The 27,071-nt window shown below is 39.8% G+C and overlaps 1 protein-coding gene across 1 annotated transcript in view; it reads left to right on the forward strand.

Annotated features, from left to right (window-relative positions):
• Nucleotides 1-27,071, forward strand: part of Sema6d (semaphorin 6D) — a 546,498-nt gene that overhangs the window by 295,129 nt on the left and 224,298 nt on the right. The window lies entirely within an intron of this gene.

Genomic DNA, 27,071 nt, shown 5'->3' on the forward strand with positions numbered 1-27,071 from the left:
CAAAGGAGAACAAAACGCCAGCATCTCAGAGATTTTTTTTTTTTTTTATGAGAACAATCGATGAAAGATACACTTGTTGAGATGTAGGCTTCTGCACTTGGGTTTCTTTTCTTGCCAAAAGAAAAAAAAAAGATGTCTGATTGGATTCGCAGCACAAAATATGGAAAGCAATTTTGTATGCCAATCTTACAAAACTCATAGCCTTTTACTTTATTTTTCCCACTACATTTGTTCCCTTCAGGGCATTTTGAGCACTAGGGTGAGAGGAAAGAAAACTAAATTTATATTCCATCTTAGATGCCTCCAGAAGAAAAGGAAAAATAAATAAATACTGGAAATGTGTGTGATTTTTTTTTCATGAAATTTTTGTAAAATAATCCACTATTGAAACTGCTAACAGCTGTTTTTCCACAGTCTATAACCCCCAGCAGGTAGGGAAATCCCCTGCAGATTGCAAGATATCACATGTCAGAGTAGAAGAGCGGGGTTCTTTGTTATTATTATTTTTAAGACCAGCTTCTCAGTATTACTTCTACTATAAAAGTTTCTGTGCTGTATAAGTAACTGTTTCCTGGCTGGCAGAGATAGCGTTAGTTAGTTCCTTGCCTAACAGATATGGGGTTGGTGACTGCAATTCAGTGCTTCATATCTGACTATGCTGGGAGCAAAATTCAAGTGTGAGGTACCTGCACAGTAAGCCTGGGGCTCTACTTTAAGCTAAGAAGAATATTACATTTATTTTCACCTGGGTGAGGTCAGTGTTTCAGTTTCCTCCATTGCTCCTATGTTCAGAGACATGCCAAAGGCTTGTGCATAAGGAGAGCGTTCCCAGAGGCAACCCCCATGCCTAGATCATTCTCAACGTTCCATGTCTTTGCAGGGTACATGGCCTGATAATTCTGAGAAGATGATTTTATTAAAAGGGGTTCAGTATGAGGAAGTTAGGCAGTTGGCTGGTTTGTCTTCCGGCCACATAACTGAGTGTTGATTCATTGTTCCATATCTCTGCATCTCAGGGCAGTGTAGATTTTAATCTTCATTTGTAGCCATGAAATTAAAAGAAAAAAAATTGATTTGCTGTTGTTCTTATACAGCTGGTTCCAAAATACACATTACCATATACCAGGACCATGGAGGGAAAGATCTTTGCCTTTTGGTTGCTACCCGGATATTTGATGCATCACTTCCTCTTGTTTTCTATTGGCTAGAACCAGGCCATTGAGTAGCAAAGGAAGCTGGACAATATATTGTCTGTGCTGACCCACAGTTGTTCCTTGCTATTGACCTACTTATTTTACTATTTGATTTTACAAATAAGATATTTTCAGAAATTATAAAAACAAGGAAAAAATGAATTGCAGTACTCTATCCAACTTGCCTCTACACAACCACAGCAATGCCTAAGAGAAAATTTTAAAATGGGACAAAGATGTGTATTATCAGTAAGTGTGAGGAAATTTCCTGTGAAATTAGACTCCTGGAAAAGAAACTATATTCAGCTTGCTATAAATAAACATTTTTAAAAAATAGATGCTCTAAAATTACATGTACAGGATATCAGCCTGACATTAAAACTGTGAGAAAACTAAGACCCAAACAGGAAATCTTCACCGTAAACCTCACTTCTGTCCCTTGGCTTCCAAACGCACAGATAAATCATGTTTGGTTTTTCATTACATGGCCACACATGCTGGATCCTGTAACATAATTTTGACCAAAATTACCAGGTAGTCGAAAGGAACTGCACATTTGGCAGATGCTATTTTAAGGAGAACTTTGGGTCCTCGCATATATTTGCAGGCAAATGCAAATGCATTTGTAGTTAGCAGCTCTCTGATAAATGAATGTGACTATGTAGCCCTGCTTCCTCTGCAGCTGTTTATGAAATGTTGAATAGTGAGGAGATACTCCTAATCTCTACTGAGACTCATCCCCAGTGTCAGGTCAATGACAAGACACCATGAAGTGTTAGAAAAAAGAAGAAAATACCTTAGATTCAGCCTGCCTTCCTAGCTTCAGCTTGCCTCCTGGCAGTCATCTGTCATTTACTTCATCATGAAGTATCAATTGGAAGTCAAGCTGCATCCCAATGATCTCTGCATGGAGGGGATTGTGTCCTAGAGGGACCAGCAATCTTGCCATCTTTGTAGTATTAAGACACCATGTTCTTCTCTCTGTACTATATAAATCAGAACCTAATCCCCTATACCTCCTTATAATGTTCAACACCTTTATCCATGGCAAGATCCCAAAGAACCTAAGGAACATTGTAAACCATTAGTGTGAAATTAAACCACAGCCCAGGATATATGCTTATTTATGTAGGCATATATTACTCTTCCAATGATTAACTTGTTGTAATTGACTTTTTTTTAAAAAGGACAGTCTAGTTTTGAAGAATTCTTCCCAACCGTAATTTTAAAGAAAATCTATCCTCAATGAATATTAATTAAAATCTCAGAAATTCAATTTTTTGAAGTATCTCTGATGTACCCAGAAAATCTGCCCCTCCCCCATTCTTCTAGGTCTTTTCCATCATCCATCTCTGCTGTGATATGCTCTGTTCTTGCTATACCCTGAGTTTTCATTAAACCTTATTGGTTCCAGCTTCTCATTGCATTTATTTATGCGGACCTCTAAAGATATGGTCCTTATATTGGCCTCAGGAATCCATCAAATGTCAGGGTTGAACCTCGCCTTGCCTTAACAGGTCTCTCAGTTCAAATCTTTAGAAGAGTCTATTTAACTGGCTGATGAGTGTGTGGATTGATTCTTGCTGGGTCTCTTATCTCCCCTCTTGACTCAATCCACATTACAGGTACTAAACCTGTAAATAGACATGTACTTCAAGGCTATTATCTGTGACAGAAGAAATGAGAAGGAAACCTGACAAATTGACTACCTCAGTGTAACTGAAGTCTTTGGATAGGCTGTATTTTGTGAATGGTTGTATTCCAAATACAAAGACAAATAGATACCATATAATTTACCATATATACACTTTAATGTTCTCATTGTCCATTGGGTCATTGGAGATACAGAGATAATGGTGCATTGCTCACACAACTGCATCCTGATTGCATCATATGCTAATAATCCTTAATGAAGATTTAAGCAGTGAGGAAGGATATTGATGAGAATGATTCACCTACATATCAACTGGTTTAGCGATCACATTTGCAAGTAAAAATTTTTAAAATGTCCTCATATGCTATTAATATTTTAAGTGCTGCTGAGGATAACCCATATAATGGCTATAATAAAATGGAGACTTTCTTGGTGCCTAATTTTTTATCCTTGAAATAATGTTTCCTTTATCTACCTGCTTGTGAGTCTGTAGATAATAAGGCATTAAAGTGATGAGTTGCCTGAAAATATTCAAAAGGAGAACTTGAATCTAGATATAAAGTCTGGGATGGTGGTGCATGCCTGTAACCCAGCATTTGAGAAGCACAGATAAAAGGATTAAGAATTCAAGGTCATCCTCAGCTAGATAGAAAATGTGAGGCTAGCCTGTGTACATGAGACTGTTTCAAAAAAAAAAAAAACCAAACAATAAAACAAACAACAACAACCAAACCAAACCCAACTCTCTCCCTGTAGGTATAAGTCAGTTCCCATATCAAAACCTACATAAAAAAACAAAAACAAACAAGCAAACAAACAAACAAAACACCAAACAAGGTAACAGAAACAGCCTCAGTTCTCCTTTGAAAATTGTTATTTTACCACAATTCAAAGGCCTCAAGAATAGTCATGGCAATAATGAATCAAATGTCTAGCATTTATCTGTATAACATGTCAAAGAGATCACTAAACAGGTCTCATGCCCATTTGACCTTTCCAAGGATGTCTACTCCACTACAATGACAGCTGCTTTCATGTGTCTGTTTTCTTTAAATTTCTGTAGATTGATCTTATCTTGGGATGGAGAGTAAAGGAAGTAAGTACTCACAGTCACTGAGTTGGATGGGTTCTGCAGGCTGGATGGCTGATTGGGGGCTGAATGGTGTTACATCTGCCACTGCTTATGCCCTTGACTTTACCCAGTGGTGGAGCACTGTCTTCTATTTGTAGAAACAGAAAAAAGGTAATTGGGAAAGGAATAGTCGGAGAGAAGCTTTTTGACTGCTTTAGTGTGTGTGGGATGTCCATGTGTCCTTTATAAAGCATAACAGGGAAGCTGAGACCGGGCCATAGAAGCCTCAGCTATCCAGCTGAATGTGCATAACTACTTCAACTGGATGATGTCAAAATGGCAAGATACTGTCCCATTTACAACTAAAGTAAGTTCTTTAAAACTTTAACCGAAAATCTTCACCAGAATGTTAACCTTAAATAATTATGTTAAGTAATTTATTTTTAAGTCTTTAATTTTATTAAAGACACACAGAATCTGTATTTAATATTATCATAGAGAACATCAGTCCCTGCTTGCTAAATTCCCAATTACTTGGGAGCCAAGAGAATTTGGAGAGATATATGCCCATAAATTTAAAAAAATATATATGTGTTTCAACCAAAAGTCCCTAATGGCTAAAGGTAGACGCTAAAGTGCTTAGTGATACAATTTTCATTAAAATTAAGTAGGAGAATTATTGGTGTTGATACAAGATTAAGCACTGGGTTAATGTGCTGACTTCCATAAACAAATTCTTCTGTGACTAGGTTATCTCAGCAGGGCACAGCCCCATTTTTGCATGGTGGAAGTTGAACCTAGGCCTCTATGAGTGTACGCAAGTGTTCTACTGGTGACCTACATCCAGCCCCCACTGTTCCACTGTTAAAGGGCCAGCTCATGCTTTAGTATATTTCTGATTATGGAAAAAGTTTCCCATTAGAAACAATCCAATTTTTACCCAATATACAATTTTGCTTTTTCTTGATCTAGTTCCCCTGCCCATATAAATTTATGTTATAATACTAACCTATTAGTATATCTTTCTCATCTATTTGCCTCACTAATAGAAAATCCATTTATCGTTTGTGGACTACATTTCTGCCACTTTGTTCTATGTATGAGAACTTCACCTGGTGCATGGGAAATGCAAAGAGTCATTTATAACTTTAAGATTGGAAAAAAAAAGTAGAAAGGGATTTGCAGGAAGTACAACAGCTTTGAGAGACTCAATGCAAGATAATTTAAGGTCAAGACTGAGGAGAAAGAATCCAACAAAGACCAGTAGAATGACAGAAAAAGACCCTTCAGAAAGTATCAATAGAACCAGAGGAAATTGTTCTGGGGGTTTTATCATGTTTTTTTATATATTAAATGCTACTGCTTTATACGTAAAGCTCAATAGATTCTAAACATTTTCAGGTAGATGTGATTATCACTGCATTCCAGGGGTAAGAATGTGAAGATACACAGATGTGAAGTAATTCATAAAGCCAACACATAAGAGGCAAAGATGGACTATGGATGGTGTGTGTTTGATTCAGATTCCTTGCTACCATGAGTACAGGCCTTGTCCCTAAGATGAAATAGTGTCTCTAGATATTGATTCTAGAAAATATCCTCATAGCAGCTTGCTGCATACCTTTGATGTGCTTACTATATGCATGATAGCTTGCTTGCTAAGAAGAGTTAAGCAAGACAGATAGGTCCCTACCCTAAAAGGATCTCAGACAACTACCAACACCAGCATATTCCACAGACTGTGATGGAAATGGATAGAAGAGACCAGTTCATCTCCAGTGAGCAGAGCATGAAGACAGTGGTAGCCAGAGAGGGTGTTGGGGAAGCCTCAGGATGGAAGCCCCAAATGGTGATTTAAACTGACACATGAAGATATGGAAATATATACCAGAGAAGGCAAATGACACACTGTGAGGTCCAATCATTTTGCCATGAACAACAAATAATTTGTCAGGTTATATTGGCTTCCTGGGGAGCAGTTGGCCATGAGACAGAGAAAACTGGTTTCATTTGAGGTCATCGGAAGCTCTGAAGGCCACATCAGAATATCTGGATTTGATGTGGTTGGAAATTATGAAAATATTCTGAGCCATACTTTTAAAAGATTGATCCATAATTCAAAATAACATGGTTACTTGAAACTCTGTTGTCCAACGTGGCTAAAGCTGTTCATTATGATTCAGTACAACAACCACTTATCTAAAACTTTCCAGGAGCAGAGTTTTGTGGTAGTCTGGGGAATATATAAATTAGGTATTACCCTTGACTTCGAGGAAGTCCATGCAGGGGTTCTAATATTGGGGAGGGGTGTAAAGGGCTCTAGAAAAGGGCTGCTTATGAATCTGAAAGACTTTTAAGGAAGTCACCTTTTTCCTTAGCCAAAGCAAGTTCAGCCTCAGCTTGTCAGATTATAAATTGGCTTCCAGACTTAAACCAAATGACTTTTATTACCAAGAGATGAAATGCCTAGATAAGGCTGTCTGTGTTTCCACATGGAACATATATCTCATTGTTGGTTCTAAGATGTCTTTTCTATAATAAGTGTTGATTATGAATATGGAGAAAACAGATGTACCCACTAAGACCTGACCAGTCAGCACATACATAAGTCATTTAACAGTAATTTCAAGATTTCCAGTGATGATTTTGATCTAAAAAAGAGACATCACAGAGAAACCTTACAAGACACAGAAAACAACATACTTCCCAGTCCAGACAGGCCACCATAGGGTTCTTAGAGAATGAGTAACTTTTTTATTTTTTACATAGAATACATCAAGTTACTTGCTTCCGTGAGATTTCATGACACATTTAGATATCAATACTCAGCAGTATTTAATTGAGGACCTATCAGTAGATTGCATCTATGATGGAAATGCATAGGCCAGACAGGACCAGGAAGGTGCAGAGTTCCAAGAAGGGCAGAACAAGCAACTCTCAAAGGAGCAGGTGAAACCAGGAGCCAGGGCTGCCACACTGTCTTGGAGGCCATGCATAATTTAGAAAACCACAATAAAATGCTTTTATATTCAGAAAGGGAGAACAAAATCTTACTTTCATCATATAAATAATATGAAATAAACTTGACAAATGTATCCATTATCTAAAAGCGGATCTCAATAAAGGATTGACTCTATGACAGAGAAGATACTGAGTCTGTACATGGTTTTGACCAATACATAAATAAGTGAATGAACATTTTAAAAAATGGTTTAAAGAACTTCAAGAATTATACATCAGACTTAAAAGCATTGTCTGGCTCTCACTCCCCTTCTCAGAGGCTCAAGTTCCATATACAGCAAACTGAGGTTTAGAAGAGCTCCACATAACTTGCAGATACTTGGGTTAAAGCTCAAATCAAGCCCAATAGAAAAAATTTGGAGATAACCAACTTCAAAGAAGAAAGCCAACAGCTTAGCAAGAACGCTTCTCCAATTTCTGCCAATGACAAAACTCCAAAGACCAGCAATCAAAATGAGGAAGGGTATGTTCTAGATCCTGGCTCCAGTTTCTAGTTCCGTTCCATAGCTATCTGCCCCATTGTCTGTAGGTAGTGAGGCAGTGCTTTGAAGCCAAAGGATATGGCAGCTAGAGAGCAAATAGGAGGAGGCTTCTCCTTGTACTCCTTCATCCCGCCCACAGCCTACTTCCTCCAATTAGACCCTAGCCTATTGGCTGAAGCTGTCTGCCAACAGCAACCACTAGGAGCTTACTTCTCTAGTCATGGCCACTGGGGAGCAGTTAAGATCCAAACCATGACAACAAAGAGGATTTTTGTAAAGTCAGAAGGATTATTAGTGCCAACATGCACTGGTCCATGGAGTGGTGCAAGGGAAAATACAGTGGCTTCTCATGCTCACTTATCAAATACTCTGGGAACAGCAGCCCTGGCTCAACTTTAACATCCCAATACAGACACTCTCCTTTGTTGAGCTTAATGGCACAGTTTTCCAACTGTCATACAATCTTCTTCATAACGTTATTATTTTGTGCATGTCAGCACATTGATCAGAGGAATGGTAGAAAAATTGAAGTTTAGAAAAATTAATAACATAAGAAGGCTACAAAGTGCAGACTTCCAGCTACCATGCAAAGGAATAAACCCGGAGAAGAGACAGGAAAGAAATCATTCCCTCTTATTATCCAGACTGTCCATCTACAGCCTGTAGGAGAAGACCAAGATAAGGGACATTAAGCTAAGAACCTTGAAATGCCCTCTTCTCACCAATAGTTATCAAGCTATGGCTTACTCTTCAGGGAAATTGATCGCCATGCTTTTCTGGGACGAACTGTTAGAAGGTATATTGCAAGAAGGATTCTGCTTTGCTGGATTTCATGAAGCATTCAGGCAATTTAAGCATAAACATTTCCTCCTAAGGTATATTGTGACGCACTTGTCATCACCTGGTGCTGTCACTGAAATCCCCCTCGCATCTGCTTACAACTCTGACACCAGCTACCACATACCCTGGTGACAATTAAAACACTGTGAATTTATTCTCAAGAGAAATGGGCTCACATCAAAGACTTATAATGTTAAAACCATGCTATTTTAAATGCCTCTGATGTAAGATACAGACTTGCCACATAGCACCCAACTTGATCTTAGAGGTGCAAATAAATGTCTGACAAGGGGGGAAGGGAAGAAATACATCTCTTGGTGCTGTGTGCTTTTGTGCTCTTGAAAGCAAATACGATTAGAACAAAAGGACAAAGGCCTAGGATCTGGGTCTCCATTTGCTTCAGGAAATGGTGGGTTTGCTTCTCTGTCCTAGCAGAATTGTAGGAGAATCTCTGCTCTTTTGCTGTTTGTCTCCTCTTCTGTAAAAGAGGACTTCATCAGCCTCCCCATTCTGGAACAAATGTATATGAAGACACGTTGAATGCTCTAAAGGTCTCCACTCATTCAGGATGACTAAGGCCATGATCTGAAAGGCCTTTATATTTAGCTCTGTAATGTGTGTGGTTTCTTTTATTTTTGCACTTTCTCATTTGAATATGGATGTGTCTGGTGTTCTGGGAATTCAAAACACTTCAAACCCTGTAATGAAGCCATACTGTGAACACTTAATTAATTTAGAGTAGGTGCTAATTCTTAATAAGAACTTTAAAACATGGTTTTGAGAATAAATCATAATTCAGAGAATCCACCCACATATAAATGAGCCTCGCCTGTAGCTTCGAAAGATCTAGCTTAACAGGATCTGAACAAAATGTCAAGGCATTATTTCCAAGTTTCTCTGGTGAGTAACCTCTCAATGTGAGACAATCTATCAAAGTTAGCAAGTCATTCCTTTCCTCCAAGAGGAGAGCTTGTTACTCTATGAACTCAGACTGAGAAAATGACTATACAGTTCCTGTCCCTTCTCCTGTCATCTGGCTCTTCATGTGTTTAGCAAATGGAGAGTGTGTACATGTTTGGAAAGCAATATAAGTAGACTACACTCAGCCAGTATAAACCAGACAGAGCTACCTATGTGTAGCTGCTAAGATAACTGATCAATGTCTATTTATCACTTCTGGAGGAGGAAGAAAAAGAATAAGGCTCCAGACACTGGGAACATTCTACCTCATTGGAAGATGGTATGATCAATCTTACACTAGCTAGATTCATACTGTCTTTGAGAAGATCTGGAAAATATATTGCTAAGGCTACCTTGAAAACATTGACTAATGCTTCAAAATGAAGATCCCAATCAGCAGGAAGGAAAAATAGACACAGAAATAGCATCCCAGGCATCTAAGAGGCAGTATATAGAGCATCCTGTAGAATCAAGGAAACATTCATACAATGAACAAGTATGAACACAGTTCAAAGGCCCTAAGAACAAAACATTTACTGTTGATAAAGAAGGTAGCTGGAACAGAAGCAGCAGAGAGGACAAGATAGGGGGTAACAAGCAATTTTAAGTTAGGTTACTTATGCTGATGGTAAATGAGCAACCATGGGAGAATTTTCAAGTCATGATCAAATTTGCGGCAAACACTATGCACCAATGCTGTGTGTGTAAGAAGTAGAAACTGACCCTATAGACATTTCTAGAGGAATCTAATATGACTAAACATTCAGTTACAACACAGTACAGCAAAATCATGAATAAAAACAATCAGGTGTTTGGTTCTGAGAATGTTTGGGGTGAGCTGGAGATGGGCTGAAAGATTTTCAGGAAAATATTTTAGTCCCAGTGCACACACACAGAGAAGACAGTATGTAATATGACTCCTGTAATGTGTCAGTGTTTCTACAAATCTCATGTGAGTATAGAAAATAATACCCAAAATACACTGTAGTAAAATATTTTTAAAATAATTCTTCAATACTCAGACTTATTTAGATCCCCTAATAATCTGAGCTTCCAAGAACCGCTTGCTCTTACATGGTCTAGGACAAAACTGTAGTTTGTAAGAGCAGTTTCTATGGAACTTGGTGAAATGATGCCAGAGTTTAGAGGTGTGTATAAGTGTGAGTGTGTGCGTGTGTAAAGGAGTTCTTTTTGCAATTCTGTCTTATCTCCAAAGTCTTTTCCCTTTACATAATACCATTGAAAAATACCACCAACATCTACAGCTGACTTAAGGGAGCAATGCAGCTGTGCTTTACATATATGGACCTAACTTATTTCTAGGGTGTTTTTGTTTTATTTTTACAGCTGCAAAGTGTTAGCAATCAAAAAAGAGCTGCCAAGAGTACAATGAGCTGAATTAGCTCAGGGCTGGGCTCATGGTATACTCCGAGCCGTTCTAAATAAGTTCCCTGTGCATTTTCTCAATACCCTGAGTGATCAGAGCTGTTTCCCAAACACAGTCAGAATGGTTATTTCTCCATTTGCAGCTGCTTATTTGATTCGTGAAAAGACCCTTTGCAACATTTTCTCATTCCCTCAAAGAACTGTTATATATGCATGGATACAGAGTAAGGCTGCCGTTACATGAAAAATGAAGGCATTGATAGTCAGGGAAATTCTTGGAAAGACTAATCACAGACCTGAACTGCAGGTGCTCTTCAATTTATGGATTTGCTATAATGATCAGCCAATAATAAATTCCTATAATATTAGAGTCTATTTCTCCTGACTTCCAGTATAATATTCAAGAAATGTTTCTCCTCAAGGAAAAACAACCCAGTGGCTTGAAAGAATACCTTATATGAAGGACTTATTAGAACAAAAGCTAAGCCTGTGTTGTTCTGAAACATAAGTGTTGGGGAACTTGCATGGCTTTCTAAACTTGACAATAGGTTCGCACCCTTAAAATCTCCTTTCTGCTCTACTGCCACTCCCCTTGGGCAGGCCACAGAAACACACCCTAGTCCTGCAGTCACCCTCGGAAGAGGCTTGCTATGCCTGCAGAGCATGGCAGCTGATCAAGCTTGTGTGGCTCACAGGTGGAGAAACCACTGTACACACTAATTTGGTTCAACATCTTCCTAAGCTGGAAGGTTTTATACTTCATTTTTCCCATCATTCATTCAAAAGAGAATGTTGTTTGCTTAAAGAAGTGCTCTTCTTTTTTCCTAAGATGTTGTCTTTTCCTTTTAGTAGTCATCTTGTAAGCTGGCTATTACCAACCTGAGTAAGTGTATACTCCTGTATCCTCACAGAAGGTTGGTGAGACATGGGAAAAGCATTCTCTGCAAATTAGATGCTTGTCTCAGCTGTGGCTCCAAGTGTCTGTGAAAGCAAGCACTGAGCATATGAAAGCATAGATTCATTATTTTAAAAATATTTTTCCCAATAAATGGTACAGACTAGGTCATCAGCATACAGTATTTCCTTCTGTCTCTGTAGTTCTATGACTAACCAGCAGTTATTTCAGTTGTATGATTATGTAACGAAAAAAAAAAAAAATGGCAACTTAGGAAGTTTGACCCAGGTACCATCCGTCACATATCACTTCTTGTCTTTTTGGTTAAGATCAAATGTGGTATGTAAGTACCTTCACGCACAGTGCCCAAGGAAAGCACACATTGCCTCCCAAACAAGTAATAACAAAACTAAAAAGATCAAGATGAGAGATAATGAAGGGAAAGACAGAAGACATGATAGTCTAGATAAATCCCTAGTCTACAGAGTAGTTCACCTTAGAAGGTTTGAAAGTCTCTGAGTAGAAGCAACTCCATTCTCAGCTCTAGGATGGGGGTGAGTGACAAAGGTTTTGTTGATCACCAGAGCAAACCAAAGGCAGTAAGCTCAGGCTTAAATATTCAAATATAATTTTAGACTAATTTAATCTTGGGTGAATGGCTATATCAGGAGTTATCTAAAACTTTAATTCTATGAAATCAGTTTGTTAGCCTTTCCTGTGGTGGATCAAATGGACAATAAAACAAAGCATTAATCAGGCCTCTGGAGCATCTCGGAGCTCCAATGTTCCCTCAATACATGCTATGAAATTTAATATTATCATCATCAAAGGTCTTGGATGACACTAATTCACAATTATCATATAAACACCTGCCCATAACATCTAGTCAGAGCTTAACTACTGAGTAGGTATGACTGCTCAAAATTAAATATTTACTTTCTGTCACAGACTAGACTAGGAAGTCAGATCTCAAAAGCAAGTTTTGAAAAGCACCATGATTTATTCTCTCATAGAGCTAGTATGTTAAATTAATTAACCTCGGGTCATTGGTGCTCATTGGCTTGTGAGATCAAACAATTCAGATTAATGCTTGTCCTACAAAGGTCCATGGAAAGTGGAATTTAGGGTAGAAGCCCTGTGACAGAACCAGAAGGCCTTCTGGAACAAGGAGGACTTCAGAAATACAATGCAGAGTCATTTGTTCCTGGAAATGACAAACTATAGATCTTGGAGAATCAAAAGGATCAAAGAGAGGGCATGCATGTGGGTAGGACAACCTGTATTCCTCTTCATAGCCTTTAATATAGCAACAGTCTAAAGCAAATCTTTCTGAAGAACTTAGATGTGCAGTATATTAAGTGTCCTGGATGCCTATGTTGATCAGTAAATGAACCAGTGTTTCATGTATACAAATATACAAAATGGAGAAGGACAAGTTCACATTAAAATACAAGATTTATTTGTAGTTGTCATAACAGGATGCTGGGCACTAATTGGTGTGTTTTAGAAGATGGCAAAAGTGAGGGGAGAGGAAGTAGATGTTCAGTGGTACAAGTGGGTCAGTAACTAACAAAGCCATTGTGTGGAACTTGCCAGGAAAATGCAGACATTTTTTGAGGAGTTCAGTCTTATTTTGAGAATAAATAATGCTTTAAGATTCTGAAGGGGCTCCCAGTAGCACTTCAACCTTCTTTGATTGAAAATTGATTAACACTTTGGGAAAAACTATATAACCAATTGAATTGCAAATTAAGGTAAATTAAAGTAGGCTCATGAGTTATCCATCACTAAGAAATGGTGGACACATATTGACTTACATTCTATCAATACCTATTGTGGATCAGATGATCAATAGTAACTGAGGCTGTTAGTGGTTTGTCCTGAAAGGCATATCCCTTAAGCTATCATACTTAATCATGGTAGATTTACCATGAGCTATATCATGCTTACCACAGGACAATAGTTAGAATATTATGCTTTTTTATATTAATCACTATTAACTTAGAATGTCGATGTGCATTTCCAATTTTCTCGTTTCTGAATTAAGTGGTATACTTTTCTTTTATTTTGCCCACCCATGAATGGATTTCTAAACATCCAGCTTCCGAGGTTTCAGCAAACATGGTCAGTTTTTTAATTTGGAAGAGTGGAATCTGTCCTGTATTTTACAAAAGAGCTAAGAGATGAGCAATAATGGCCCCTACCAGTCAGAGGGCAGAATGAACGGAAGGAGCCCTGGAGTGAACTTCTGAAGATAGCCTGTCATTTTCCAGTTTGGATTTTGTCTTGTCAGTGACTTGTGATCATAAGCTTCCCTTGTCCCTCTCCCCTCTGTCCCAGTTTCCCTGTCTTCAATGAGGAAACAGTTCCAGGTCACATGAAAGCCTTGCTCTGTAAGGGAAGCAAAGAACAAAACTCAAGGTCATCACATGTGACCCTGAGTAAAACATGGCTAAAGCCCTCATCCCTGACTTCTGCAGCACCATTCATGGAGAAGTGGGAGGGTGGAGGTGGGCCTCCTCAGAGCAAAGGGGATTCTTCAAAGTTATTAGTGGGCGTAGGCCATTTTCATTTGATGAAACATAAAACTACAAAATGATAAGACTAAAAAGAGCCTAGCAAGAAAGAAGGAAAAGGGGAAAGAGAAATTCTTAATTCTTCTGAAGTCCTATGGGGGGAAAAAAAATGTTATCAAGCACATCTCTGTTTATACTCAAAATAAAGGAAAAAAGAGAGAGAAAGCTCAATAAATCATTTAGGTTCTGCAAGGGAACACAAGTAGAAACCAGCAAGGCATTGACATCTAGTATATGTGTACATGACTCCAAGTTTACTTTCTTTTTTATTACACTGTCTGGTCTACTTGATGGAAATCTAACAGGTTAGCCCATATTGGACAGCTATAGGTGAGTGAGTACTTGTAGGTACCTTACACCTCTAAGTAAATTTGGAAAGAAAGTTTTCTCTCAGTACAAGTTTGAGGAATACAATCTAACCTTTATTTTAGAGTTCTACTCTGGGCTAGGAGATTGCTCAGTAGGTAAGCACTCACTATTTAAGCACAAGGACCACATCAAAGCCACATAAACCTGGGAAAACTTTAAAGTGTCTGTAATCCCAGTGTACCTACAACAAGATGTGACATAAAGACAGGAGAACACTCCCCAGAAGTGTATGGGCCTGGTACCGTGTCATAAAAAGTGTCAAGCAGAGAAGAAATTCTGTCTCAAACAAGGCAGAAGTCAAGAACTCACATCCAAAGTGTCCTGTGACCTCCACACACACACTGTGGCAAGCATGTGCCCTCATCAACAGCCACACACAAGTCAACAAATACATTCTGATGAGATTAAGCTAGAAAATTAAAACGTGGGATCAAAAGACACCCTCCCCCCATTAGTCTTTCCATTTAATTTTGAAACATATAAGTGGATGCCTTTTGGCTATGAAGGAGCAACTCCTGTGAAGGAGGATGTCCTGTTGGTGCATATCTCTGTGAAGATGACCGAGTATACTGGACCATCCAACTCATATTTCCCTGGAGAACCCCATACCCATCTTCCAGTCAGCAGAATGGGCATCTGTGCCCTTGGTGATTCACAGATGTCTCAAGTACAAATCTAATTGGTACCCAGGCTATAACCTTGGCCCTATCACACAAGTTCAACCTAGTTTTGTTTAGTGCTTGTGTATCAAGAGGAAGACATGCAAGCTGATGGAAATGTTCTCTCTGTAGCTCAATCTGCCCTAGAAGAATCAGTGATCACACTGAGGAAATATACCTGCACTAGTTTCTCTCACTTTACATAAACTTATAAAAAAAAAAGACAACTTACTACGTTGTACAAATGTACATAATTATTATGTACAAAAACAATGCTATTGTTTTTGAGGCAACTCTGCTGGTGTGCTTGGGACATTGAAACAATATGAAAATTCAGGAGCAAAGTGCAGGAGCACACTGCCCATATCTGAATCTGCTAGCCTCCAAGATCTTTCTAGAACCATTGGCAGCATTGGGAGCATTAACCACAAAATAACTGCTGTAGAGCTACTGCCCTGTCCTAGTGTGATGATGCTCAGAGCTGTAGAGAAACTGTTACAGACAAAAGTCTCTGGTTTTCAAATTCTGCATGCGATTTTTGGAGATATCTTGAGTATGATTTTGCTTATGTTTTGGTTTGAAACAATTATTCCTAGCATTGCTCCAGTTACTGTGCTACATTGGCTTCTGGCTACTTTAAAAAAAAATCAGTACTTGGCAAGTTCCAATAAAGTGGAAGGAAATGCATTCATCCATCTTTATTCTTCTTTAATAGAGATTTGTTTCAATCATGTACTTACCTACAGTTGAACATAGCACGCTCATAGAATCTAACACTGAAGCTCAAAAAATGTGCACATAGCATAGAGGAAATCTTAGAAAGCCAGCTACAATGGCCTAAGGCCTTGAAAACCCTTGTAAAAATGTACATCTGAAACATTTATTAATGTCCACTGCCTGCCTACAAGGAAGCAATGAAAAGGAGTCAAGACTCAGCTCACTGCAGCTCTCGCAGCATTAACCTGCAAGATGATGAAATGGCTCCAGTTTCTCCCCTGCACTCGTTCCAAGTTTAGCTCAGAAGTGGAAGAATCCAGAATTTCCCACCTCTGAAGTGAAAAGTTGTTTCCTCCCCAGATCTGTAACCGCCGACACATTTAGCCCTGGATTCCACTTTATCTGTGTGCCATTTATTCACCTCAGCTATTTGAGGAAAATGGTGTGATTCGGTTGAGACAGCTCATGCTGCCTGCCACCCTTGAAGGGACCCAGTGTGAAATGAAGAGCTTTCGAACTTTCCAGATTTAGAAGTTGGGAATCCCCAGTGATGGGTAAGTGGTAAAAAGATCAAATGGCTGGAAACACAGACATGAGTCTCCATAGTTTCAGCAGCCAAGAAGGCTTCCAAAGCAGGCTTGAGCAGGCAGCCTTGACAGGCATCTGGTGCTCGGCTGAGGGGACTGCTGGTTGCTACATGCTTTTATTATCTTAAAACCTGCACACCTGCCAGAAACACCTCCCTTTGGACCAAGTTCAGCTCTTTCTTGGCCCTCTTCTCTCTAGAAGCAAACACAGAAATGGAAACGTACACAAAGTGTAGGCAAGGGAATTCACACATGTTCAAAAATATGGAGGAAGCCCATGCCCCTGTCGACGCAGCTTTCACAGGAGTCTCTTGAGTGATCCCCGTTACTATTTGGACATTCTTCAGAACAGCATGAATGCTCTTCAGACAGCACACCGTGCTCCCAAACCACAGCTGACAGACTGAAGGGTCCTCAGGATGCCCCAAGAAATTAGCAGCTTGGTTTATCAGATATTAAATTTAGACACACACACACACACACACAGAGGCATGCATACACACATGGACACACACTCATACTCAAACATGCATGCACAATTTTAAAACTAAAAAAAAACATTAGTGTAAAGCATCTAAAAATATGTATAATGTATAAGCTTATGATACTGTAGTAGGCTTTTCTGGGAGGCAGTCCTGCCTGTAACTATTGCTGTCTATCATCATGTCTGCATTACTGTCAGCATTAACAAGAGTGACCATGGAGTCATAAGGACATGCTGCTAATGGCTTTTCCTCTTTGATCTGAATTCATTCACTCAGCTCTATGAGCTGGAAACAAACCTTCAGCTGATTCCAAGAGACCATTCAGCCCTGTAAAGCCAGTCATATACTTTCCCCCATAACACAGGGTAAAGAAAACATGGCAAGAAACCCCGTAGTCAGCGTGGGTGCAGGAACTCTTGAGCTTTCTGGCTTGAACAAACCTGAGACATTTGTCAGCTGTGTGCTTGAGTAGCTTCCTAGTCTTCTGACAGAAGCTGGAAGTGAAGGTGTGACTCCCTAGCACCTGTTTTCACAGAGGTGACAGAAAGGGCTGTGGTTGTTCTTGCTACCTCAAGAACCCTTATGTTTCCCTAGTACAGCCTGCTTCCCTCCCTGAAAACTACATTTGGCAGAGAACACTGTGTACCCCGCTACAGTCCATTCCACAACATGAAAGTTTGGGGGAAGCAGCCATTTAACTTCATCTTAGATGAAATAAAAGAAATGTTTTGAGTATGACCTGTGAGGGCGGAGAGCTAGAATGGCGACATTTCTCACTGTGGGGGTTATGCATGCAGGACAAAATAAATTCATTTGTGTGCTATCAAAGAGCACAGCTCATCGAGACCTCCTAACCACTTGCCAGCAGCAAACCAGCTTTTAGACATATACACCCTTAGGTGCTGATTTTATTGACCCATTCTCCTCTTGTCCAAATTCTTTTTCAAAGAGAAAAAAAAAAAAAAAGCTCTGGAAGTGGGGAGATTTAACTTTCATCACTGAGAACCCAGGAACATATGGTTTTCCCTGTACTCAAATCCTGTCTAGAACATAGTGACAAGGTCATAGGAACCTGCCCCACCCCCAGGAGCAGTCTCATTTGCCCAGTGCTGACTCCTGACTTACTTGGTAAGATATAGAATGTTTTGTGGCACGTCGTAACATTTTAAGGCATTTTATTTTTATTATACTATGAAAACCTAAGATTGGAAGAGAATGGGCACAAATAATAGAGCAAAAATAAAATCGAGGGATTCATGGTTTGCTTTGCTGTGGTTGGGTTTTGGTTTTGGAGACAAGGTCTCACAATGTCCAAAGGGGGAAATGCTGTGGATTTGCTCGTATTATGTCCATTGGGTACCCAAATTACACATCTGCAGGTAAGATACTGAGGGTCTCTGTCCCAGTTGATTGGTAAATAGTTGCCAGCAGCCAATGGCTGGGCAGGGAGACAGAGGCAGGTCTTTTGGGATTGCTGGGAAAGAAATGCAGGAGAGGGAAAAAGCACAACTGCCATGCCTGGGAAGTGCATAACAGAGAGACCACCAACATGTAAGAGTCGGGATCATAGTTCAGGAGGGCTGCACGCTGTAGCGACCAGGATATAATATAGGTTTTAGTAAGTAATAATTCAGGAATATCAGAAGGGAGAGTGCGCTAGTCACATGGAGACTCAGGAGTGGGCCTGCTATTGGGCTACTTAGTTTGAATATAAGTTTTCATTTATTAGTTTTTCATCCGAAAACCCCCAACATTGGGGGCAGAACTCTTACCTTTGCTGCTTCTGCTGCTGCCATGGCAGGGAGAGTAGAGCAGGTGAATCAGCTACAGCTACACTAGACCAGCTTTGAACTCTCCAGTCTGCCTTTCCGGTGTTCACTCCTTTGCCTGACTCCCCTCACATTCTGATGTTCATCTAATTTCTATCAAGTGAAAATAAACGTAACTTCTGTGGTTCCATGTTTTCAATATGAACAGTGTGGAATCAAGTAAGCATCACCATCTTCGAACACAGGGGAGGTGAGATGGGCAGAATGAAAAAGGAGATGGGAGCTTCCTTGCTAGCTGTTCTGCCTAGACTGTCCAGCAAACAGCAAATAATACGGTGCCACCTGTTCTGTCTTTGGTTAGTTTGGGGCACAGTCTTGACAGGAAACAATGCTTTTTCTCTAGGATATGAAATGTGCTCCCTACTGTCAGAACAAAACATTGCCAAAGCATCTGATTACGTGCTCAGAAAAACATAGAGGACTATGTCCATTCACATAACCTACCAGCTGTGCTGGAAGCCCCTTTCCTTCACTTTCCTGGGCTCAATTCTGAGGCAGTGGACCATCAAAGCTCCCCAAGTTGGAGATCTGTTTCACAGAAGCCTCCCAGCTCATTTTCAAGAAACATTCATAAGTGCACCGTGCTTCTATAATTTTCTCAATCCCTTTCCAAAACCACTATGCTGTAACCCCAAAAGAACTGACACACATATCAAACCAAAACTCACCAAGGTAGACACCAAAGGGGCAAAACAGAGAAATATGTCATTATCACTTTCAAAGTCTTACCTGCCATATAAATAATCATCCATTCCATGTAAGATCACAATGAAATTTAGAGCAGAGCCATCATATATAACGGGCTAAAGTTCAGATGTATTTATGTGAACTAGCCCAACCGGGATCTTGCTAAGCTGCAGACCTGGCACCCCCAGTGATAGGAAGGTTTTCTCCTTTTGATTACATTGATTCAAACATATTTCTGTCTTAGGCTCCTGAATGACCTGTGCGAAATGAGTTTCTGGTTCTGACCCATTCCCTTGTGATTAGATGAGCACAGTTCTTGAACTGTGTTGGTGGGAGCTTATTGTCTGGCCACCGGGATGACGCATATCTCCTATGCTTGTCTTCATTCCAGTATCTTGACTCAAATAAGGTGCCACGGCTGGTTGTGCATTAATAAGTTGTGAGGTCAAAGTAAACAATAGACTGAATATATATGCATTTTTCTCCTGTGACTTTCAGAGGCAGTCAGCCAATGACAAATGTTAGGGAGAAACATTAATGCACAAGGGCTGGTATCCAACCCTGAATAAAAGAAGATCCCCAGCATGAGATCTGAAATCTTGACTGGACATAATGAATTGATTGGGAAAGAGGAGAGACTGGAGTGAAAGACAGGGTGCTGAACTGCATGTGAATTTTGGGTTCCCCGTGTTTGCTTTTGCTTTTGGACTTTCATGCTTGTAATGCAAAAAAAAGGGGGGGAGCAAAAAAAAAGCAAATGTTTGGGTGAGATCACCATTTTCCACCAATTCTCCTATCTGAGACTGTGTGTGTGTGTGTGTGTGTGTGTGTGTGTGTGTGAGTGTGTGTGTGTGCTGTTCTCTGAATACTTTTGTGGAGGCCACAGTATCAGCATACATTAATGTTGGAGGAACAAAAAAATTATTCAAGCAAATCCAAAGATCAAGATTTACATCAAATGCCTGCTATCATCAAAACCATTCAACCCTATTGCTATAAAATTGAAAGACACATAGACGAAGGTGATCTTACATACGAGAAAAATCATGAGGATCTGAAAAACAATTTAACCTTATGTATTAAAAGCTAAATGAAAAAGTGCATCCATTCTGATCTGGTACTCACTTGTGGGATCCTAGCTGAGAAAAATAGAATAAAGAGAGAACAACAAAGGAAAAACCAAAGGCATTGAAGTGTCTGTTGCAGCACTACGTGGCATCATGAGATACTGGATACCACTGAAGTGCCTGAGCAGAACACAATACTGAACTATGGTGTAGCCGTTCAAAAGAAGAGTTTTCAAACTATTAAAATGATGATCATGTTTAGGCAGTCATGTTGGAGACACTTCATGAATGTAGCTTCTGACATTTCTAAGAGACACAATCTCACAAAAACAATTCCATGTTCCTCTGGCTTTTGTGATTATTCTGACCACTCTTCCACCACAATCCCTGACCTGTAGGTGCAGCATGTGTCTGAGATGTCTCAGTTGAAAATGCTCTTCGCACCTGCACTCTTGATTAGCTGTGCTTTTCTATAATAGTCTCTGAAAGAGAAATTTCCTCATTTCAAGGTGCGATCTACACTTATCTGTAAGTATGAGGACCAATATTGAGAGTGCAGTTAAGGACTGTGCTCAGTAAGGTAGAAGTTTTAGATTCTCCTCCAAAATTCATGACTTCACTAGTTTTGGGTAGATGGCTAGGTTTCCAGTACCCCAGTACCAGGCATGGATGGTACCCATGAACATGCTAAAATGGAAGGTGAAGAGGCTTCAAGCCTAGAAAAAGAGCTGAACTAAGGTCTGCTAAGAGTGGAAACCAGGGTCTTCCCCAGGGAAGTAAGAGCATATCAACTGACTTTCCAAAACTCAATTATTAACTCAGAAAGCATATACATACAAGTAACATTATGTAGACTGAGAGACTGCATTTATGTATTTAAGAACACCTTTCCCCCTTCCCCCTCTCTCTCCCCATTCCATGTGCTCATGGTCGGTCTCAACTCCTCTACTCTCTTCTCTTCCTCTCTCTCTCTCTCTCTCTCTCTCTCTCTCTCTCTCTCTCTCTCTCTCTGCCTTTCTCTGTCTCTACTACCCTCTCAAGTCCCCTTCCCATACCCTGGATAAACTATTCTATACTAAAAAAAAGAAGAACACACACACATTTAACAATTAATGAAAAAGAGGTCATGAATTTGAAAGAGAAAAGCAAAGGGTGGGTAAATAAATGGTTTGGTTTTGTGGGAGGAGAGTAAGTTAAGGGAGAAACAGATGATATGATTATAATCTAAAAAATAAAAACAGCACTAAAAATAAATGATGGTCAGGGAGTTTATAGCATCGCCCAATAGACACCAGAGAATGCTTAGAAAAACTCAGTGTGTGCATACAGTTGTATAAGAATGGCAGTGGACATTGGTAGAAACAAAACTAGTAAGGGGCAATGACACTGGGCCTCATAGAAGATATGAGAGAAGCTGATCTTTTTTGCATGGCTCATGGTTCTTGTTACAAGTAAAAATCAGGAGAAAGTGAACTTATGCTTAGCAATTGCACACATGCGTGAACACACATGTGCAAATATATACACATACACCACATAACACAGAACCAAGCAGTGTGATATGTATCCCTGCCTGTGCTACTGTGCGTACTTAACATTTATCATAGGCGATAAAATGTTTCAGTCTTAAGTTCAAAATTGTGGTTGTTTAGAAAACAAAGCTTCTGAGCTTACGAAGTATGACTAGGAGACATTTTATGAGCATAGAACTCAGGCAGAATTACAACTCGGAAACTGACTTGACTTTCTTCACACCGGCAACCTGTTTCAATTTTATGCTCTCAGTCACAGATTCTTCCAAAAGTCGCAGGTGAAATTACTTAAAAAATTTGTCACACTTCAAATGACAGTTTTGGAGCTCTAAAGAGCATAAATATTTTTACTTTATCACATAATTGCCTCTAACTACCAGTTAATTTAACTATATGGCTGTAAAATTGTTTTCTAAAGTGATGATTTCCCAGTGGGCTGCATAAAACACCTTCGGTCCACACCCACGCCCATCAGCCTATCGCCCTTTTCCTATTTGCTGTCATGTTATAGCCCTGCAAATAGCTCACAGTTCCTGCCTGAAAGAGCCCTTTTAAAGCCACTGAGGGATTGTACCAGTGAATATTGAACTTGAAAGGGAGAACACCAAGGGAGGTAAAAAGGCTTTAATGTCGTGATTAGAAATGTATTTGAAATTGTGCTTGGGATACAGATCAGGGTTCAGTTATTGCAAGTCCAAAACATTTCTTTTCCTATATAATTTCCATCTTGTTTGATGAAAATGAAAAAAAAATAATAAAATATTTGGGAGTTCCATCTTGCTTCATAAGAACAAGAAAAATGATGAAGTGTTTGTGAACAAACAGATCATCCTCCAGGGTTTTTCCAAACCCTGTTATAAACAGTGGGTTACATTTAAACATGTAATTAAATGGAAACATACAAGCGCCAGAAGAAGAACCTGCCTCAGGGTAGGGGAGTACACGTGCACTGTGCTTTTCGCAACCTAGTTTAGAGAGACAGAGGTAACCTACAAAGTGAGCGGAAGAGAAAGATGAAGAGGAACTCAAGTACAAAAAGATGTAGGAAAGGCAGCCAAGACCCACCTAAATCCATCTGCACAACAGCAGCCCTGTGTGCTGTCTCCATTCTTCTAGTCATCTCATGTACATCTGTGATCTTGATCTCCACCAAGACACGGTATGGTGGAGGCAGTGTTTGAACTCCAAAGCCCTCCTAACTTCTCTGCATAGTTATAAGACAAGGGACGGGGAACTGTGCTTCCTTGGGTGGGAGGAAAGGGTAGTGAGGTCTGGATGCGGATGCAGGTTATAAAAAGTGCCAGTAAGCTCCTATTGGCAGTAGACTTGATGGTTAGCACTCTCAGAAAAGTATTCCAAGAGTGGGGGCTGAGAGAGGGTCAGATAGGACCAAACCCATGTAGCACAGATTCGTTTAGGGTGGTCAACACCTAAGTAGATCAAAATTACGAGCACTAGTTTTCCTTTCCCAGGAAAGCTTATTTTTCATCATCCTGTCAAACTATGGCTCATCTTAGCAAGACAAGTGGCTACATAGCCAAATCTGAGGTGACACTCATAATGAGCAGTGACATGATACAGCAGAAGCACAGACCTTTAAGTCCGACACTGAGTACTGCTGTAGGTGGCATCAATGACAGGTCACGGGTAGGTTCAATTTTGGTTGTGACACTTCTGTATGTTTTCTCTAATAAGCCATCAGTGAGAAAGAGCTGCAGCAGGGTACCTTGTACTCAAGGAGATTATGGTGAATCTGGAATGAGAGCATTCCCAGTGGGGCTCAGTCCAGTATAAATGGTTTATAATTATTTTTGAAGACTAGAGTACCACATTATATTCACTCTGATTGAAAATAGTTTTACATAGCATAAGTAGGCAGCAGGGGGTTTTGTGGGGGGTTGCAGGGGGACACATAAAAGCTCATGCTTTGACAAGACCATTTTAAATACCAAGCTTTAATCTACTTGCGGAGAATGGATACATCCATGTTTGCATACAAGTAGAAGTAACCATGAGCCACTTCCTAAGCAGGATGCTGAGCAGCTGTGGATGACATCCTGATATGCAGAGTCTAAGTTTCTCTGGACACTGACTTCCCTGTCTTGGGACCATTATGTTGGCAGTTCATCTCAAGCTCACAGCTTTGGTAAAAGCCTTTGCCTCCCAAGCATCCTGCTTCAACCTCCCAAATCTGTTCTCAGTCATGGCTGAATTCTCACCTCTAAACCTCAATGAATCCAGTTGTCCAATACATTTTCTTCCTGTAACACATTAATGACAGTTCTCCTTAAACACTACTGCTTCCAGGTAACACATTGTATTTTGATACCTGTCATTGTTTTGACCTGAAACAGTAAAATGAACTAAGTGACCATTTCTTGAAAATACAAGAATTTTATGGTATGGGATAGCATGAGTTACTTTCTTATTTCTGTGAAAATAACAGATAAAAGCAACTAAAGAGAAGAAAGTTTTATTTCTGCTCATGGTTTGAAGACATGATGGCAGGCAGGTGTGGTGGTGGCTGGTCTCATTGGATCTGCAGCCAGGACACAGAGAGAAGTCCTGGTGTGTGTTGAATAGCTCCTTTACCCTCTTTGATTGAGCTTGGGGTGCCTGCCCACAGGGTATTACTACTCACACTCAGGCAGGGTTTTCTCCCTGCTCAATTAAACCTCTCTGGAACCCCCTCTAAAGGCACACTCAAAGGTGCTCCTACTGATACAATAGGTGTTTCTTAGTCCATCAAGTTAACACTGAAAATGACCATCACAGGGCTGCTCTCAAATGCACTATACATTAGACTCATGTAGCAAAGTTACTAAAACTCAGGTCTCTGAGTTTATAATTCAGAAAGATCTGAGAGGTCAGGATATTTGTATTACTAGCAAATCCCAGAGTTGTTACTTTGGGGGTTCCCACATAGAAAACCAACAGCTTAGACATTGGAGTGGGTGATGGCTGTAATTTGGCTGAAGTTCTACAATGGGAGCTAAAATTCAGATTCTTTCGTTGTAGTCATCACAAGTTGTTTACTTCAGTCAGATCCCCAGGCCCCAAAAATAACAGGAAAAATTCCAGTTCAGTAGCTAGTGGGATCCTCTGGTCCCTTATCACCCATATGCCAGGATGGCCCTCATCACCATATCCTTCCTGTAACACAGATCAACTGTGCATTGTGTCAGTGAGACTGAAGACCTCATTAGGAGCCAGGCTTCCTGCAGAAATAGAAGTGCTACACTTATGCTTCCCATTGGTGTTGGCACATACCTTACATGTTTTATTTTTAATTGGTATTCGCTGTTCCCTTTTAAATTTTATTTATTGCACAAACAACACAATAATAGCTTTAACAGGAATCAAAAGGGAAGAGAGAAATTACCACACAATCCCACCACACTGACAAATTTCCATTTTCACATTTGCACTCTCTCCCGAATAGTCTCCATATGCAGACATAATTCTTCCTATTTGTAGTCATAGCATGGATAAAATTGTATTCTCTGCCTTTTCACCTTAACATTATAATCGTGTATAATGAATAGCAAAGATAATCATATAAAATAGACTTAGAAATGAATTTCATGAACATTTCATATCAAAATGTGAATTTGTTTGTTTCTTACTTGTATGTGAGATACCCAGTATGCACTGCTCATATAATAGAGAAGAAAGATATTTCGTGGCTTTCCTATTGTATTGCTCATTATCTATAAGCCATGTTATAGAAGTGTTCAGATATTACAGTCACCCAGAACTAAATAAGAAGACTTAGACAAAGTCCCCGTGATATATTGATTGCTTGTCAACTTGACACAAGCTATAGTCATCTGAGAGGAGGGAACCTCAACTGAGAAATTGCCTCATAAGATGTGACTGTAGGCAGGCCTGTAGAACATTTCTCAATTAGTGATTCATAGGGGAGGGCTCACTCACCCTGAGATGGTAGTTCTGAGTTCCATAAGAAAGTAGGCTGAACAAGTCATGAAGAGCAAGCCAGCTAAGCAGCACTCCTCCATGGCCTCTTCATCTGCTCCAGCTTCCAGGATTTTGCCCAATTTGAGACCCCACCTTGGCTTCCTTCAGTGGACTGTGATTCAGGATATGTAAACAAATAAACCCCTTCCTCCTGAGGTTGTTCTTGGTCATGATGTTTCTTCACATCAATTGTAACCCTAATTAAGACAGACCCTTCTCTAACCGATAACCCCTGCCATGTAGTTTCCCTTTACAGCAGAGCCCTGTTACAGGGCTAAGACTACATGCCGACTTTCTGTATGATGTGGATAAAGAAGGAAGAGGATGGTAGTGAACGGGCTATCTTCATCGCATCCAAAATCAAAATCAAGATTAAGAGTGTTAACCTGGGATGGTAAATGCAACAGCCATCAAATCCCCAAACCTATCTTTACCTATTACCAGCTATGTAGCTGGTATGTCATTTAGTCACTGAGCCTTGAGGACCTTGTTTCTAAAATGCAATGTCACAATGCTTAGCTTATATAGGACTATCATTATTACATGAGACGTGAGGGACATCTGGAAGAGGTAGCCACATAATGCGTTCTCAACAAGAGAAAGTCACAGTCCTCTCAACAGTTGAGGAGTTGATACAGCACAGAGAGAGAATGAGTGAAGGACAAGATGCCCAGGAGAAACTCTGCGGAGAGTTCTTCTATGCAACATAAAGATGAGTTTGCATCTATCTCCGTCAATGTCAATGTTCACCTGGCAGCAGGTATTCTGTTAGCTTTGTTCTGCAAAACACCCTCACCCATTAAAACTGAAAATGTAGATGTGATAGTGAACTTAATTCAGAGGCCCTATAATTCTGACTTTCCTTTTTTTTTTTTTTTTAATTTGAAGCTAACATGCACTAAAACATCAACAGCCTTACAAACACAGAGCCCTGCTAAGTTTGTTTGAAACAAAAAAATATGTAGATAAGCCTTTGCTTGAAGTCAATGTCTTGGGCACTGCCTTTATTAAGTACAGCTTGAATATGGCCTGCATTAACTGGCTAATGCTGGGCCACCTGCCAAGTGCAGCGAAGTCAGCTT

The sequence above is a fragment of the Arvicanthis niloticus genome, chromosome 2 (genome assembly GCF_011762505.2).
Source record: "Arvicanthis niloticus isolate mArvNil1 chromosome 2, mArvNil1.pat.X, whole genome shotgun sequence".
NCBI lineage: Eukaryota > Metazoa > Chordata > Mammalia > Rodentia > Muridae > Arvicanthis > Arvicanthis niloticus.